The following is a 16687-nucleotide window of genomic DNA, read 5'->3' on the forward strand; positions in this document are numbered from 1 at the left end:
GTAATAAAAAAAAAAATAGTTCCTAAAGATTGAGTTACCCTGTCTTCCTGGCACAGTAAATGGAGATTTCCCTTACAGATTGTAAATCTCTTACACAAGGTTAGCTTCTACTCAGTTTTTAGAACTTGTTTCACATCTGCCGCTTTGAGAAAAATAACCAGCTTAACATAATCAATATGCCAATGAGACATATTTGGGGGTAGCAAAGTCTGTTCCCCTTCAGTTCCAGCTTTGAAACTTCAAATAAGACATTTCATGGTCTAGAAACTAAGTTGATATGTTGTTCCGTAGCTCATTGAACCAGTCTCAGTCTTGAGAATAGGTAAGTTGAGTTGAACGGTTGTATCTCCTTTCAGGAGGCAGGTGATGCAGGTGGGATCCCAAGATTAGGCCTATAGCCTGTAAGCAAGCAATCGGGTATTTAATAAGAAGTATTTCTATAGAAACAAAGAAAACTAGAGTTTGGAGGTCAGAGCAAATTACGGACACAGTGTCTGAGCCCTGAGAGCTACCAGTCGAGATTTCTAGATGTCAGTCTGGAAGCATCTCCAGATGGAGCGAGAGCAGAAAGTGGCAGTCCGAGGGATTGTGCTGGTTTGCAGTTTGAATGTCTCTGGTGATGTCATTGGGGGTACCAGTAAAATTTTTTTTGAGTGACCCCGACAGCAACGGGCACAGGGAAGACTGTCTAAACATGAGCTAGTGTGGTGTTTTCTTTGAAGTTTGTCTCAAATCATCCAGCTTCAGTTTTCAGGGCTTCAGGAAAATGAGCAGTGATCCCAAGTCAAAAGGTGGAAGAAAATTGCAAACGTTAATTTGTAAAGTCAGAGCCAGATATGTGAGGAAACCACAGGAATTCAGGATCCAGTCCGGTTTATAGGCAAACAACGAATTCTCAAAGACAATCAAAACTAGAACCTAATATCCACAAAGGTATGTTACTGAAACATAATTTTCCTCTCTAAAATCACCTTCATTTCTATCAAATATGGCCAAATTAAGGCAAGTTATTTTTGTAAAAGTTTAGTTTTAATAAACACGATCTGATTATTTACATAAGTGCAGCAAGAATAGCAGTTGGCCACATAGGCTCTTTTTAAATCTGCTTTGCTGGAACTTTTCATAAGGAGTCTCCGACTGAACTTTTAAAAGCCTCTTAAGGCCAAGAAACCAAGCCAAGGACTTGTCATCAGACTTGTCTACAATATCTATATATTTGGGTAAATTCCTCTCTCTTCAAGATGCCAAAAATAATCCTGAGTTCCCACACCTGATGCAAAGTAGCCTTCCTTAACTCACCTGGTGACATTCCTGGGAACTCTAAGCAAACGTCCTGGTGACGTTTTTGGAGGGGCTTTATTGGCTCCATAAAGTCAACCCTAGTTGTTTACGGCAATCTGGTCATATCTGAGGCTATGCCTGCCTGTCTTAAATATGACATTCCAGTCAAAGCCTTGGTAATAAAACCAGTGTTTCCAGTTGTATCCTAGTACACAGAGAATAGATTCTCACTGAACTTATGCAAAAAAATATATATATATATTGCTATGACAATAAAAATATAAGAATACTCAGATTTTTTTAATTCTAGAGGGATCAAGTAGGGAAAAGATAACTTCAGTTTATTCACAAAGGTATATTTTATCAAATTGCTATAAGTCATAGTTATCTTAAGAGAAAAAGTTTGGGGGCACCTGGATGGCTCAGTAGGTTAAGCACTGCCTTCAGCTCGGGTCATGATCCCAGGGTCGTGGGATTGAGCCCCACATCTGGCTCCCTGCTCCGTGGGGAGCCTGCTTCTCCCTCTCTCTCTCCTCTGCCCCTGCTCCCCCCACCCCGGCTCTCTGTCTCCCTTTCTCTCTTTCACCTGCTCTCTCGCACATGCACGCTCTAATAAATAGAAGTTTAAAAAGAGAGAGAAAAAGTTTCCTTAAATCTGGAAAAAAAAATAGTAAAAATTCAAGAATAAAATAAAAAGTCACATGGATGCCTGAGTGGCTCAGTCAGGTAAGGGGCTGACTTCAGCTCAGGTCATGATCCTGGGGTCTTGGTATCCAGCCCTCCATTGGGCTCCCTGCTCAGCAGAGGAGCCTGCTTCTTTCTCTCTCTTGTGCTCATGCTCTCTCTTGCTGGCTCTCTCTCTCTCTCTCTCAAATAAATAAATATCTTTAAAAAAAAAAAGTCAGCAAACACTATAATCATCCTCATCAGCTCATTCAGTCCCATGTTATTAATTTTGTACTGCTTGAATCTAGTTTTTCCATTAGTCCTGAACATTTATTCCCAATTCAGTTTTATGATCCTAAAGTTATCAGAAGCCTGTATTCTAGAGCACTTTCCAGGGGTCTCCATGAAGATGCACTTTGGCAAAAGCATCAGAGTGAAAGAATAACTCAATATAAGTGACAAAGACTTAAAAGTGGCCATGGTTAAAAATCTGATGAGAGGGGGCACCTGAGTTACTTGGTCAGTTGCATCCAGGTCTTGGTTTTGACTCTGATAGTGATCTCATGGGTAGTGGGATGACCTCCCAGCTTTATGCTCAGCAGGGAGTCTGCTCAGAAAGATTCTTTCCCTCTGTCCCTTCTTCTACTCATGTGCGCGAATGCACACTCTCTCCCTTTCTCTCTCTATAATAAATAAATAGGGACACCTGGGTGGCTCAGTTGGTTAAGCATCTACCTTTGGCTCAGGTCATGATCCCAGGGTCCTGGGATGGAGCTCTGCATCGGGCTCCCTGGTCAGTGGGAAACCTGCTTCTCCCTTTGCCTCTGCGGCTCCCCCTGCTTGTTCTATCTCTCCCCCCACCTCCTTTTGTCAAATAAATAGATAAAATATTTTTAAAATAATAAATAAATAAATCTTTTTTAAAAATCTGATGAGACTTCATTACAATGCCGTTAACAAGAAAATTTGGTTATTTCTGTGACACGCAGCACTTCAAGATAATTAGAATTACAAGTGATAACATTATACCAGGACATATTAGATTTTTAGGAATTTCATATAATTTGTAGAACCCTTACATTAATAACATACTGATGTTAATAATTAATATATTAGTAGCGTGTATCTGTACAAATATAACCTAAGAAAGTTTAACATCACTTGACAATGCTTCCCATGCAATTTAACAAACCAAATAAGCCTAATTAGTTTAACAAATCTTTCTATATATTCCAGGGACCCTTTGGATTATCCCCAAATTTCTTCCAGTTCAAAAGGACTTCATGGAGAATTTGATTTGGGGAAGTTTGTCAAAAATATCACTGAGCTTTGTTCTCATGACTAAATAGGATCATAGATCACTGTGAAACAATACTCATCTATTTAACCAAAGTGACAAAGATTTCACAGGCAAATATAGAAGGTTACATAGTTCTGAGCAAAATTTAGTTCTTTTAATATTCAGAGAACTAGGTTTACTTAAGTAATCAAAGATGTGATAATAGAGATAACATGAAACACAAGGAATTATTCTGATCAAGTACAAAGTCTTCACTTTCAGGCAGATTACTTTAAAAGGTAAAGATAAACCTTTTATAGTCTCTTATCAAGAGCAGACTACTAGTTCAAGATAACATTATCCTTTTAACAGAAAGAAAACCAAATTCTAATTTTGCACCAGCTTACTTTTGATATTAAAATTCATTTACTCATTTAAATTCATTTCAGTAGTATCCAGTCCCAGAGATGCATAAAATTTCCATCTAAAGATTCCTTTCCACAAACCTACAAGTTTCCGATTTCGTCGTGTTTTTCCTATTTCCTTTTGAAATAGCCAGTTTTGCTTTGGGGCAAATTTACTCCCCACCCCCACCCCCCCCCACCCCCGTCCAAAAAAAAGTATTTCCATCCCGTATACCTTCCTTAGCTAAAAACATACATCCTACTTTCCTTACATATGGAGATGTTTCCATTATCATTTCTAGTAGTTTTCATTACAGATATTAACTAGAATCCTTAGCCATTAGAAACTTTAATTTCTAGTGAAAACTAAAAAGGAAGTTATGGTGAACAGTCTGGTGCACCAGTATTCCTTAGACTGGCAAATTTATGAATACATTTTGTAATTTCTAGAAGCACATGCTACTTCATAGTAAATCGTTCAATAAAGCACAAGAACTGTTTACTAACAGACTCAAATTTATCTTGAGTTTCTCTGTAGTCCAGAAGCCAGAAGTAAATACACCAATGTTCAGTAATTAATGTTTTTCTATTATACTTTATTTGGAAATGATTTATATGTTAATGAATTTCCATCATTTAAGTTAGCTAAACTCTAAAGGTTCAAGTTACCAAGAAGATTTTGGAAACTATTTTTAAGTACACATACCATAAAATGTAACTAGAGGTAAAAAGTACACCCAAAACCTCTTATCCCAGTCACATCTCCCTAAGTCACTTTCACCCAACAATTATGTTTAGACTACCCATGAGAATTTCATGACCCATTAGACAAAATCAGCCATATTCCCAGGCTATTTTTCTTGCTGACAATTTTCTGTAACAGAGATGCAAAACATGAACTTATTTGACTAGTAAACCCAGGCAGAAAGAAGTTTTATATCTGCATTACATTCAATGTTGATAACTCTAAAGACATGTCAATTTTAACAAAACCAATGAACTTAAACTAGTTTTAATACTGAATATTAAAAAAAAAAAATACTGAATATTTTTCCAGATCACATGACCCACAAAGTATTTGGGTTCATTTCTGTTATACTTCTGAGAACCTAGGAACACTTAATTCATAAGCACTTAATTTTAAACTAAGTAAATAGAGCTCTTTACAAATTAATTTTGGCAGTACCATCTAGAAGTAGAAAAATACCACTTTTACCTACAATATTCACACATAAGCATATAAACAGACGCAGTGACCCCATAGCCGTTGCCTTAAAATTTGAGCCATTAGTCAAGCACAACACAAAACTCACTGGTTTATTTGTTGTTTCTAATGGCTGAGGAATATTCCATTGTATACATAGACCACAGCTTCTTTACCCATCATCTGTCGATGGACACCGAGGCTCCTTCCACAGATGGGCTAGTGTGGACATTGCTGCTAGAAACATCGGGGTGCAGGTGTCCCAGCGTTTCACTGCATCTGTATCTTTGGGGTAAATCCCCAACAGTGCAATTGCTGGGTCGTAGGGCAGGTCTATTTTTAACTCTTTGAGGAACCTCCACACAGTTTTCCAGAGTGGCTGCACCAGTTCACATTCCCACCAACAGTGCAGGAGGGTTCCCCTTTCTCCACACCCTCTTCAATATTTGTTGTTTCCTGCCTTGTTAATTTTCCCCATGCTCACTGGTGTGAGGTGGTATCTCATTGTGGTTTTGATTTGTATTTCTCTGATGGCAAGTGATGCAGAGCATTTTCTCATGTGCTTGTTGGCCAAGTCTATGTCCTCCTCTGTGAGATTTCTCTTCATGTCTTTTGCCCATTTCATGATTGGATTGTTTGTTTCTTTGCTGTTGAGTTTAAGAAGTTCTTTATAGATCTTGGAAACTAGCCCTTTATCTGATAGGTCATTTGCAAATATCTTCTCCCATTTTGTAGGTTGTCTTTGAGTTTTGTTGACTGTTTCTTTTGCTGTGCAGAAGTTTCTTATCTTGATGAAGTCCCAATAATTCACTTTTGCTTTTGTTTCCCTTGCCTTCATGGATGTATCTTGCAAGAAGTTGCTGAGGCCAAGTTCAACCTGGATGGAACTGGAGGGTGTTATGCTGAGTGAAATAAGTCAATCAGAGAAGGACAAACATTATATGGTCTCATTCATTTGGGGATTATAAAAAATAGTGAAAGGGAATAAAGGGGAAAGGAGAGAAAATGAGAGAAAATGAGTGAAAAAATCAGTGAGGGTGACAAAACATGAGAGACACTTAACTCTGGGAAACAAACAAGGGGTAGTGGAAAGGGAGGTGGGTGGGGGGTTGGGGTGACTGGGTGACAGGCATTGACTGAGGGGGGCACTTGGCAGGATGAGCACTGGGTGTTTTGCTATATGTTGGCAAATTGAACTCCAATAAATAAATAAATTATATATATATATAATTTATATATAATTTATATATATATATATAAACTGGTTTATAAAGAACAGTTGGATGCAAATTTTGACAGTAGGAATAAGTTAAGTTCACCTGCTCAGATAAAAAGTTTTTCTACTAATTTTTGTGGAGAAGACACTTAAGATTTTTCATTAGTCCAGCTTCTAAATACTTCCTAGTTCTGACTCCCATGCTTTTTTTTTTTTTTTTTTTTTTTTTTTTCCTTTTGATAAGAAATATCTCCTTCTAAAGTTTACATTTCAAAGGATGGCTTTTAGGGCCTAGAGAAGACAAAGATAATCTACATAACAAAGGCAATTCAAATTTTCTCCAAGATGAAGTTTGAGGACTATATTGGACTATTGTCAGAAGTCTAGAATAATTACTATTTATTTATTTTTCTTTCCTTAAGGGCAAGACAATTCTGTTTCCAATGTCCTGATCTTTTTCAAGATCTACAAGCATTTTGAGATCAATAGTGGAGGTTTTGGGATTGGCTAGCATAGGTGAGATTTGAGTGGCTTCTAGAACCACATTTCTGGTTTCATGGAGATTTCTAAGGCAAAGACAGTTGTGTCCAATTCACCAAATAACTGGATTACAGCCTATCAAGGAATAACCCGCCTTTCCAAATACACTTGCTACTTAGAGCCCAGAGATCTCTATCTAAGATATGGATCAAAAGATTTGTGTCTTTGTAAAGTTTGTTTAAAGTGTTTTAACAAAAGCTTTCTTTGTGAGTGTACAGCTCAAACTTAGCTTCTATCAGCCCCCGAACAGATCTTCAGCTGATAATTTATAGGAGGGCCTAAGAACAATTTTGGTCATCTGTTCTTTCTGTGAAGGGGGTTGTGAATGGCCATTCATCTTTCCAATTTATCTCTGCATTTAGTAGGATCTTCTGAAAGAGAAAGTTAAAGGGATGTATAATTTAAAAGATCTGCTGCGGGGAACCTGCATGGCTCAGTTGGATAAGCATCTGTCTTCATTCAGCTCAGGTCATGATTCCAGGGTCCTGGAATTGAGTGCCTCATTGGGCTCTGCTCAGCAGAGAGCCTACTTCTCCCTCTCCCTTTGCCCCTACCCTCCCCCCACTCATGCTCTCTGTTTCTTGCTCTCTCAAATATATGTATATTTTATATATACATATAAAAGATCTGCTGTCCAGGGACCATCAATTCTTTGTGATGGAGGTCTCATATACATATTCAAAGGACATTGCAGAGGAAAGCCTGAAGCTGGCAAAGCCTGACTACAGAGCTCTGGGAAATAGGAGGTATGGTGTAAGGGGCAGCAAAGCCAGCGCCACCACACATCTTGGGTGCTTCTGCTAAATTTACTTCCTGGCTTTCGGCATTTACATGTGTAACTTGTATACTTTGTGCCTAGAGATTAGGTAGTGTGCTCCCCGTAAATCTTGTAGAAAAGAGGAAGCTTAAGGGGTGGGTTTTGAGAAGGGGAATGTACATTGGATGTGGAAATTCATTTTTGTCTTAAGTCTAATTTCTGTCCTTTTTTTTTCTCATCAAGAGAGTTACTGAAAATAGCCGTTACGCTTCTTTGAGTCCACGTTTAAAAAATATTTATTTATTTATTTATTTATTTATTTATTTATTTATTTATTTATTTATAAGAAACCATGAGCCAGGAGAGGAGCAGAGTAAGAGAGACAAGCAGACTCTATGTTGAGCATGGAGCATGGTGTGGGGCTCAATGGGGGGTGGGGCTCAATCCCATGACCCCAAGATCATGGCCTGAGCCAAAATCAAGAGTGGGACACTCAACCAACTGAGCCACCTAGGTGTCCCTGTGTCCACTTTTTAAATTTGGTCTTTCTATAGGTACCAGTAAGACAGTTACTTAGGATGAAGGCTCCGAAGAAGGAGGAGGAAAGGAGGAGAAAGAGGAGGAGGAGAAGGTGAAGGGGGGGGAGGAGAGAAAGGGAGGGAGCATGGGAAGGAAGGAAGAAAGAAAGGAAGAAAAAAGAAAAGAAAAGAAAGAAAAATTTCAAATATCAAAGTTTGTCCAATTCAAGGGATCCATCATCTGGCCATTTACAAGCTGGATCTTATTTTAATCTCAATACCAAGTCAAACCAATAAGCCTTTTTATGGACTAACCAAGAATGCAAGAGGCATCTTTAAAGAAGAATGCAAAAGTTGCAGGCCTCACAAGATCTAGAAATTTCACTCTCAGGGTTAGCCTAAGAAAGCAAAGGTCTTCCTTTCACAGGAGGTAAGAATGGTACAGTGTAAGCGATGTCTCTAGTTTCCCATGAGACTGTGAGGAGCTTCCAGTTCAGATGTGTTAATCTGCGACGCTGAATCGGTACTACTGGAACTGGGACTTTTCCAGAGCTAACAAGGCCATGAAGGTTGAGATGACAAAAGCCGCTATGGATCCAGACCCCTTATGACAAATCCCCTGAGACCTGGCACAGCTGGACAAAGGGAGCACTGTCTTTGGATCCATAGCCTGCTTAGGTGTCCATCAAATGTATCCTCCATACATGCATCCTCCAGTTGGCAGAAACTAAGGAGACTATTCTCACCAGTCACAAAACCAAGTTCTCAAGACATAGAACAAGATGAAAGAGACAAAAAAGCAAACAGTGACTGTCTCTGGAAAGGGACAGGTGGAAAGGGATCAATAGGAAACAAAAGTACTCATAACTAATTATTTACTAAAACCATTACACCCAATGAACCAGTTCACCCAAATATTTTCTCCTGTTACCTAAATTTAGATGAAGGAAAGGATGAACCACTGTTGCTTACATTAAACTCTGCAAGCAGAGATCCAGGATTGTTATGATGAGAATTCTTACCTTCTGTTGGCTTTTTGTCAGAGATCCCAACATCTCTCAGCTGCCATGGCTCTGGAGTGAGCGGAGTCTAGCCTGTGAAGCTCCCATCTGGGTCATCAAAATAGGGACAGAAAAGTTTCCTCTTCTTTCCTTCTAGGTTCTTTGGCTGGTCTAACAATTAAATCGATATAAGATCAACAGGAGAAAGGCAAACAGAAGTTTAATACCATGTCTACCTCCTGTATAGATGGAAGAGACCCAGGAAAACCGAGTAAGTCTCTGAAATGGCTGAAGCCATCACCTTACATACTGTCGTCGGCTAAAGACAAAGGGTGTTGGGGTTGAGGAGTCCTTATGGAAGGTTGCTGGGGTAAAACACAGCAAACAAGGATAAGGTTGTTTCACAAATTTAAGTCATGGCCCTCTCCATTGATAAGAGTTTCTAGAGACTGAGTTATCCCCCTTTTCCTGGTACAGGGAGGGGAACATCCTTACAAATGGAGATTTCCCTTATTAATATAAATATCTGTTACAAAAGGGTAACTTGTCAGCTTTTAGAGCTTTCTCTTTTTTCTTTTTTTTTTAATATTTGCTGTGCCTTTGAAAAATAACTAGCTTAAAATACATGCCAAAGAGGCATATTTGGGGGTGGCAAACTCTGCTCCCCTTCACTGTTGAGATTAAAGTTTGGGACTTCCTAACATACACAATGTTGGCATTATTCTTTGTTCACTAACATCCGCGGCTCTACTTGTGACAGGCTGTCAAGAAACATGTCTCTGGAAAGACAGGTTTGCTCCTCAGAGACACTCAGTGATGCAATTCCCAGTGATGTGCTACAGCCCGCCAGAGTGCCCCTTGCCGTTCCTGTGTGCAGTGATGTGATGTCTGAACTATTTGTTGTGCTCTGCCATAAGATAGCATTAGCAGATGTAATGGGAACAGATCACTCATTTGTGGAAATATTTATGGTAGTGCTTTCAAAGGAACATTCAATCCACGGTTGCAACTGATGAAGCATGTAGCAAGGACTATTTCTAAAACCATGTGGGCTAAAATGTCATCCTACAAGGCAGTTAAAATGTGTTAACTTAATATGTGTATGACCAGGGATTAGAAAACACTAGCTGTCATATTTGAGCAGATCCAATGCATGTGCATTTTTAGTAAAAGAGAAGTAAGTAATCACCTTATGTTGAAAAGGCCAGGTTAAATTGCTTTAATTTAAGAGGATGGCTTCACTACCACATATTTCATGCTGCCCAGCAAGGAACCATTTTCTACCCAAAATGCACCTTCTTTTACCTGGCGAAGCTTTTTTTAACACTATAGATATTGTTTTCTGAGCAGTACTTAAAATCACACTGCACAGCTTTTGAATGCAACACGTTGAAATGTTTAACTGAACCAATCTTACTCTTTTAGACTGCTGATAAATTTTCTATCAAAATGAAAAAACCATAGAAGATGAATTAATTTAACAGATGAACCTAAGTGTGATGTTGGCCACACACAATAGCTTTCATCCCTTGTAGGCAGCATTGCATTCTTTTGCTAAACACCCCACTGTGCTCTAATTATTGAATGTCTTTTAGTCCAAAAGCTCCCTAGAAGCAGGTCATAAAATATTATGCCCAGTCAATGGATGCTGGCAAATCTTTGTCAAAATTTGCCAAAGGTATTGAGAAATCCCTGAAAGGATAAGGAGAGAAGGCTAAATGCATTCAGCTAAAAGCTCAGGAATACCACAGAGATGTAACTTCTGGACACTTTTTAATACCTTCATTACTTTGGGCTACTTAGAGCAGTAGTAATTTACTAAATAGGAGCAATTTAATAGAGAATCCAGAAATGTAAAAGAATTACTGCATCTCTGAAAAAAGTACATAGCATTCGCTCTGAAAAGATGAGACCCAGCATTTCCAATAAAGTTGATTTAGTACTTAATGCACATCTGAAGCAGCATGGTGTTGGTTCAGAGAGCAGTTTGTAGCAATTTGATTTACACTAATCAAATGAAATGGTGCATTTTCCTGACACATAAATGAAGTACACATTTTTAAAAATTACTTAAGAAAATAGCTATTCAAAATGTTTAGTCATCATGATGGAAGCTAGTGGACATTTCACACTTACATTAAATTGAGGTTTAGTTGTCTCTAAAGATATATCTTTGTAATCATCCATCTTGTAAGTATATTTTAAAACATAAAAAGTTCATTTTTCTAATTTTATTTAACTTTATATCAAAAATATTTTTAAAAGATGTAAGAGAGGAACGCCTGGGTGGCTCAATGGTTGAGCGTCTGCTTTCGGCTCAGGGTGTGATCCCGGGATCCCAGATCGAGACCCACATCAGGCTCCTAGCAGAAAGCCTGCTTCTCCTTCTGCCTTGTCTCTGCCTCTCTCTCTCTCTCTCTGTCTCGCTCATGAATAAACAAATCAAATAAATAGATGATAGATAGATGATGATGATAGATAGAAAGATAGATAGATAGATAGATAGATAGATAGATAGATAGATAGATAGAATGAAGAGACATAGAAGATAGAATGAGCAACTCCAGCCAAATAGGAATTCTAAATGGAGAGGAAGTATTATACGAGAATTGCTACCATTAAATGTTTTTCTTAAAAGACAGATTGAGTGTTTATGTGAGGGCAAGAATTCTGGAAGGTTTACATTCCACACTTAGATGCTGAGCACCTGGTTTATGCCAGGGACTGTGTTAGGACCTTGAAATACAAAACTATTTACAATGTGGTCCTTTTACTTAAGAAACTCAACTTTATTATTGGGGTTAACTTGGTATTATGGAGTCATGTAGGAGGGCATCCGAACCAGATCCGGCAGGCTAAAGAGATTTCTCAAAGCTTGAGCTGAGTCAAGCTAGAAGAATACATATTTCGTTATTTTTCAGATAAGTAGTAGTGTGACTCTGTTTGGGAGCAAGGGGGCAATGAGCCTGGGAGGACCCCAGGCACAAAATGTGGCTTGCACAAAATCATGGGTCTGCAAGTGAGTACAAAGATGTCACACCATGAAGGACTCACAGGCTTTGTCAAAGAACCCAGGACTAATTCTGAGGGCCCTGAGGAGTGATAGAAGGCTTTTAAGCCAAGCGGTGACATGGTCATATTTGTTTTTTAGGAAGAGGAGTGAGGAAGAATTAAGATGGGTAAAATAGATGGAGGCAGGGAAGTACGTATAGAAGCCTGTTGATGTAAAAGTGAAGACCTGAGCTAAGTGATTCACAGGAGGAGAGATTTATTATTTTGACAGATACCAAAGTGATGAAATGAAATTCAATTCAAGACAAATTCTATGTGTGAGACAGATGAGAGAGAGGGCATAAGTACAAAAATCCAGTTTGGCTCTCATGCTTCACAGACAACGTGATACTCTATGTAGAAAACCCAAAAGACTCCACCCAAAAATTGTTAGAACTGATACAGGAATTCAGCAAAGTTGCAGGATATAAGATCAATTCACAGAAGTCAGTTGCAGTTCTATACATACAATGAGACAGAAAAAAAAAGAAAACAAGGAATTGATCTCATTTACAATTGCACCAAAAACCTAAGAATAAACCTAATCACAGAGGTAATGAATATGAACTCTGAAAACTATGGAACACTTAGGAAAGAAATTGAGGAAGACAAAAGAAATGGAAAAGCATTCTATGTTCATGGATCAGAAGAACAAATACTACTTAAATGTCTATGCTACCCAGAACAATCTACACATTCAATGCAATCCCTATCAAAATACCATCAGCATTTTTCACAGAGGTAGAACAAACAATCCTAAAACTTGTATGGAACCAATAAAGATCCTAAATAGCCAAAAGAATGTTGAAAAAGAAAGCCAAAGCTGGAGGCATCACAATTCCACACTTCAAGCTGTATTACAAAGCTGTGATCATCAAGACAATGTGGTACTGGCACAAAAATCACACACATAGATTAATGGAGCGGAATAGAGAACCCAGAAATGGACCCTCAACTCTATGGTCAACTGATCTTTAACATAGCAGGAAAGAATATCCAATGGAGAAAAGACAATCTCTTCAACAAATGGTGTTGGGAAAACTGCAACATACAAAAGAATGAAATTAGCCACTTTCTTACACCATACACAAAAGTAAACTCAAAATGGATGAAAGACCTAAATGTGAGACAGGAATCCATCAAAATCCTAGAGGAGAACACAGGCACCAACCTCTTTCACCTTGGCCACAGCAACCTCTTACTGGACATGTCTCCAAAGGCAAGAAAAACAAAAGCAAAAATGAACTATTGGGACTTCATCAAGATAAAATACTTCTGCACAGGAAAGGAAACAGAAAAACTAAAAGGCAACGTACAGAGGGGAGAAGATATTTGAAAATGTCTTAACACATAAAGGGCTAGTATCCAAAATCTATTCAAAAAGTTATCAAACTCAACACCTAAAGTCAAGAAATGGGCAGAAGACACGAACAGACATTTCTCCAAAGAAGACATAAAAATGGCCAACAGACACATGAAAAACTACACCATATCACTGGGCATCAGGGAAATACACATGAAAACCACAGCGAGATGTCACCTCACACCGGTCAGAATAGCTAACAACTCAGGAAACAACAGATGTTGGTGAGGATGTGAAGAAAGGGAACCCTCTTACACTACTGGTGGGAATGCAAGCTGGAGCAGCTACTCTGGAAAACAGTGTGGAGGTTCCTTGAAAAGGTAAAAATAGAAATAAATACCCTAACTCAGCAATTGCACTACTACATATTTATCCAAATGATAAAACATAGTGATCCGAAGGGGCACCTGCACCCCTATGTTTACAGCAGCAACATCCACAATAGCCAAACTATGGAAAGAGCCCAGATGTCCATCAACAGATGTATAGATAAAGAAGATGTCACACACACACACACACACACACACACACACACACACACCAGTGGAATATTACTCAACCATCAAAAAGGATGAAATCTTGCATTTGCAACAATGTGGATAGAACTAGACGATATGATGCTAAGCAAAATAAGTCAGAGAAAGACAAACACCATATGATTTCATTTATATGTGGAGTTTAAGAAACAAAACAGAAGGGGAAGGGAAGGAAAAGCAAAATAATATGAAAATTGAGAGGGAGGCAAACTGTAACGGACACTGAACTCTAGAAATGACACTGAGGCTTGCTGGGTGGGGGAGGTGGGTGGAGGATGGACTTAATGGCTGGTGGGCATTAAGGAGGCACTTGATGTAATGAGTACTGGGTGTATATACAAGTCACTAAATTCTACCTCTGAAACTACTTTTTTTAAAAAATCCAATTTGGAGTTTATTCATTTTTTAAAGATAGCTGGAGAGATAACATTGACCCTAACCAAAAAAAAAAAAAAAAAAAAGAGAGAGAAGGAAGAGGAGGTTTTGGGGAAGGTGGTAATTACCTCATATTTTATACAGATCTGGAGCTTATCAGAGAGATCTGGGATGGGGTATAGATTTTGTTATCACTGGAATAAAGAAAATCATGAATTTACAGATATAGGAGATATCCGAGAGAAATATGTAGAAAAGAGAAACAGCCCAAGGCAAGAATATTAGGAGAAAATACATAACTTAGTTCTATTAAAGGAGTGCAAATCTATGGAGCTAACTTTAACAAGACATCCAGAAAAGCCCAGGGGGAACAAAAGATACTTTATAGAAGACCAGGAGAAAGAATTTCAAGAAAGTCACAGTCATTTCAAGAAAGTCACAGGTATTCAGAGTCTGCAGAGAAGTAATTTAACATGACGATGGAAGAAAGTCCATCAAAATAAAGGCCTTTCAGGGGAGGCCGGGCCCGGGAGACCTGAAGGCTGTGGGCTGGAGAAGGAAGAGGAGAGGAGAAAATGATGCCGTAGGTGTAAGTGAGCCAGGGGCGGGGGAGGAAGCAGTTAAAGAAGGAGGTAGGATCAAGGATGTTTTCATTTTGAGGGGCTCCTGGGGGGCTCCTGGGAGGCTCAGTCAGTTAAGCATCTGACTCTTGATTTTGGCTCAGGTCGTTGACCTCAGGGTCAGGAGATGGAGCCCCATGTCGGGCTCTGCACTGGGCATGGAGCCTGCTTGGGATTCCCTCCCTACCTCGACCCCTCCGCACCCCACCCCACCCCGGCTCTCTCGCTCTCTCTCTCTCCCACTCCCACTTTCCTTCTCCCTTTCTCTCTTCCTCTCTCTCTCTCTCAAAAATAAATAAATAAATAAATAAATAAATAAATAAAATATTTTTAGATTTAAGAAGAGAGGGGCTTGGACAAGTTCATATTTGGGGATGATACATGACAAAGAGGTTGAAGGAGGCCCCAAAGGAGCAGATGACGATGGCTGAGTGTCTGAGCAGGTGGATGATGCCCGGGGAAGGAACCACGAGGAACAAGGAAGAGACTTGGGTGCAGACTAGGTTGAGGAGTGAGAGTGTCAGGGCTGTGGGTGGGGGTCAGCTGGGGCAGTGACACAGACGTGAGAAGACCGGTGTTATTACAAGTGAATAGTCTCCACAGCCAGCCAGATCTCAGCACTCTCTCAAACTCCATTCCGTGCCTCCAGCAAGGTGCTGTAACCCCGGCGTAGGGCAGCTCTGAGGGTGGCTTTCTACCCCGGCTCTTAGAGGTTTCCCATCTTACCCAGATTTTGCCAAATGTGGTACCTTGTGTGATAGCGAGTGCTTTACTGGGTGTTTCCCCTTTCCTGTGCCTCTTGCCCACTCCCCATAGAATCAACTCCCCAACTAACAATTTTTATTTAAGTCCTTTTTTGGGGGGGGATTGGCCTCCAGGGAAGCTCCAACTAGAACAAATAAAGCGCTTAAAATAATACCTGCCGTATAGGAAGCACTCGTGATGTGATACTTTCCTGGATATAAATCAGGGCTGATGGGAGGAATAAATATTATCCACATAATATTTAGTAGTTTCATTTAGTGCCTGGAACGTAGAATGCGCTTTATAAATAGCCGTATTAGTGTCGGGAGCTGGGAAAGGCCATTCAGTTTCTAGGAACTGTGCTGCAGAGGGTTTAGATGCTCCGCTCCTCCTAGGGCTGGTGAAGAGGAGCAGGGATGTCCAGGCGGGCGGCCTGGAGTGGGTTGAGGAATGAGGGTGGCTGCACGCAAATCAAGGCTTCCTTAGGGCTCTCCTGGGCAAATTTGCGGGGCTGGCAGGACAAGCTCCTGTGCACATGAGCAGGGGAAGACAGAGGAGTAATCAAAGGTTTGCATCTTGGGTGAGGGACCAAGGATGACTGAAAGGTGAGTCCCAGCAGGATGTTCTGACCCCATGGTGCCACATAGAGGTGTTTCACCGGGTCCCAGGCTGGGACGGCAAACCTGAGGGAGCTCGTGGTTGACAGAGGACTAGAATTTGTGAGCAAAGTCCACAAGGTCGGGCGTAACAGTATACACAAGAAGGTGGGTGTCTGCAGGTTGAACCAGGACAAATGTGATGACGTAAGGGAAGAGAAACACGGTGCGTTCGTTCACCTGCACCTTCTTTTGGTTCAGTTGTGTGTAGTGATCACACTGGGCTCCCGTGGCAGCGCATGCCTTGAGAGTAAATAGCCTGTAGTTGCAAGTAAATATGGACAGAGCTCCCACTATTGCAAAATCAATTATGAGCTGTGGTCCCCTAAAAACACCAGTAGAGGGGCGCCTGGGTAGCTCCGTCACATAAGCCTCGGATTCTTGACCTGAGTTCAGGTCATAATCCTAGGGTTGTGAGATCGAGCCCCACGTTGGGCTCTGAGCTGGGCTCTGAGCTGAGCGTGGAGCCTACGTCA

General features: G+C 40.1%; 2 long non-coding RNA genes across 5 annotated transcripts in view; one reads left to right on the plus strand and one right to left on the minus strand.

Annotated features, from left to right (window-relative positions):
* Window positions 1–4092: 4092 nt before the first annotated feature.
* The window catches only part of LOC112668198 (uncharacterized), a 150123-nt gene continuing 137528 nt past the window's right edge, over window positions 4093–16687 (minus strand). For 3 of the 4 annotated variants that reach the window (XR_007408775.1, XR_007408774.1, XR_007408772.1), the window contains 2 exons: window positions 8888–9037; window positions 4093–5721 (listed from right to left, as the gene is read on the minus strand). This is a non-coding gene — a long non-coding RNA (uncharacterized LOC112668198). Of the gene's footprint in view, window positions 5722–6882; window positions 6962–8887; window positions 9038–16687 lie in introns of those variants that run through there. The other variant, XR_007408773.1, reaches the window with a different exon arrangement.
* Window positions 9022–16687, plus strand: part of LOC112668199 (uncharacterized) — a 160574-nt gene continuing 152908 nt past the window's right edge. The window contains exon 1 of the long non-coding RNA XR_003141569.3: window positions 9022–9137. This is a non-coding gene — a long non-coding RNA (uncharacterized LOC112668199). The remainder of the gene's footprint in view (window positions 9138–16687) is intronic.

Source organism: Canis lupus, chromosome 36 (genome assembly GCF_003254725.2).
Source record: "Canis lupus dingo isolate Sandy chromosome 36, ASM325472v2, whole genome shotgun sequence".
In the NCBI taxonomy this organism is placed as follows: domain Eukaryota; kingdom Metazoa; phylum Chordata; class Mammalia; order Carnivora; family Canidae; genus Canis; species Canis lupus.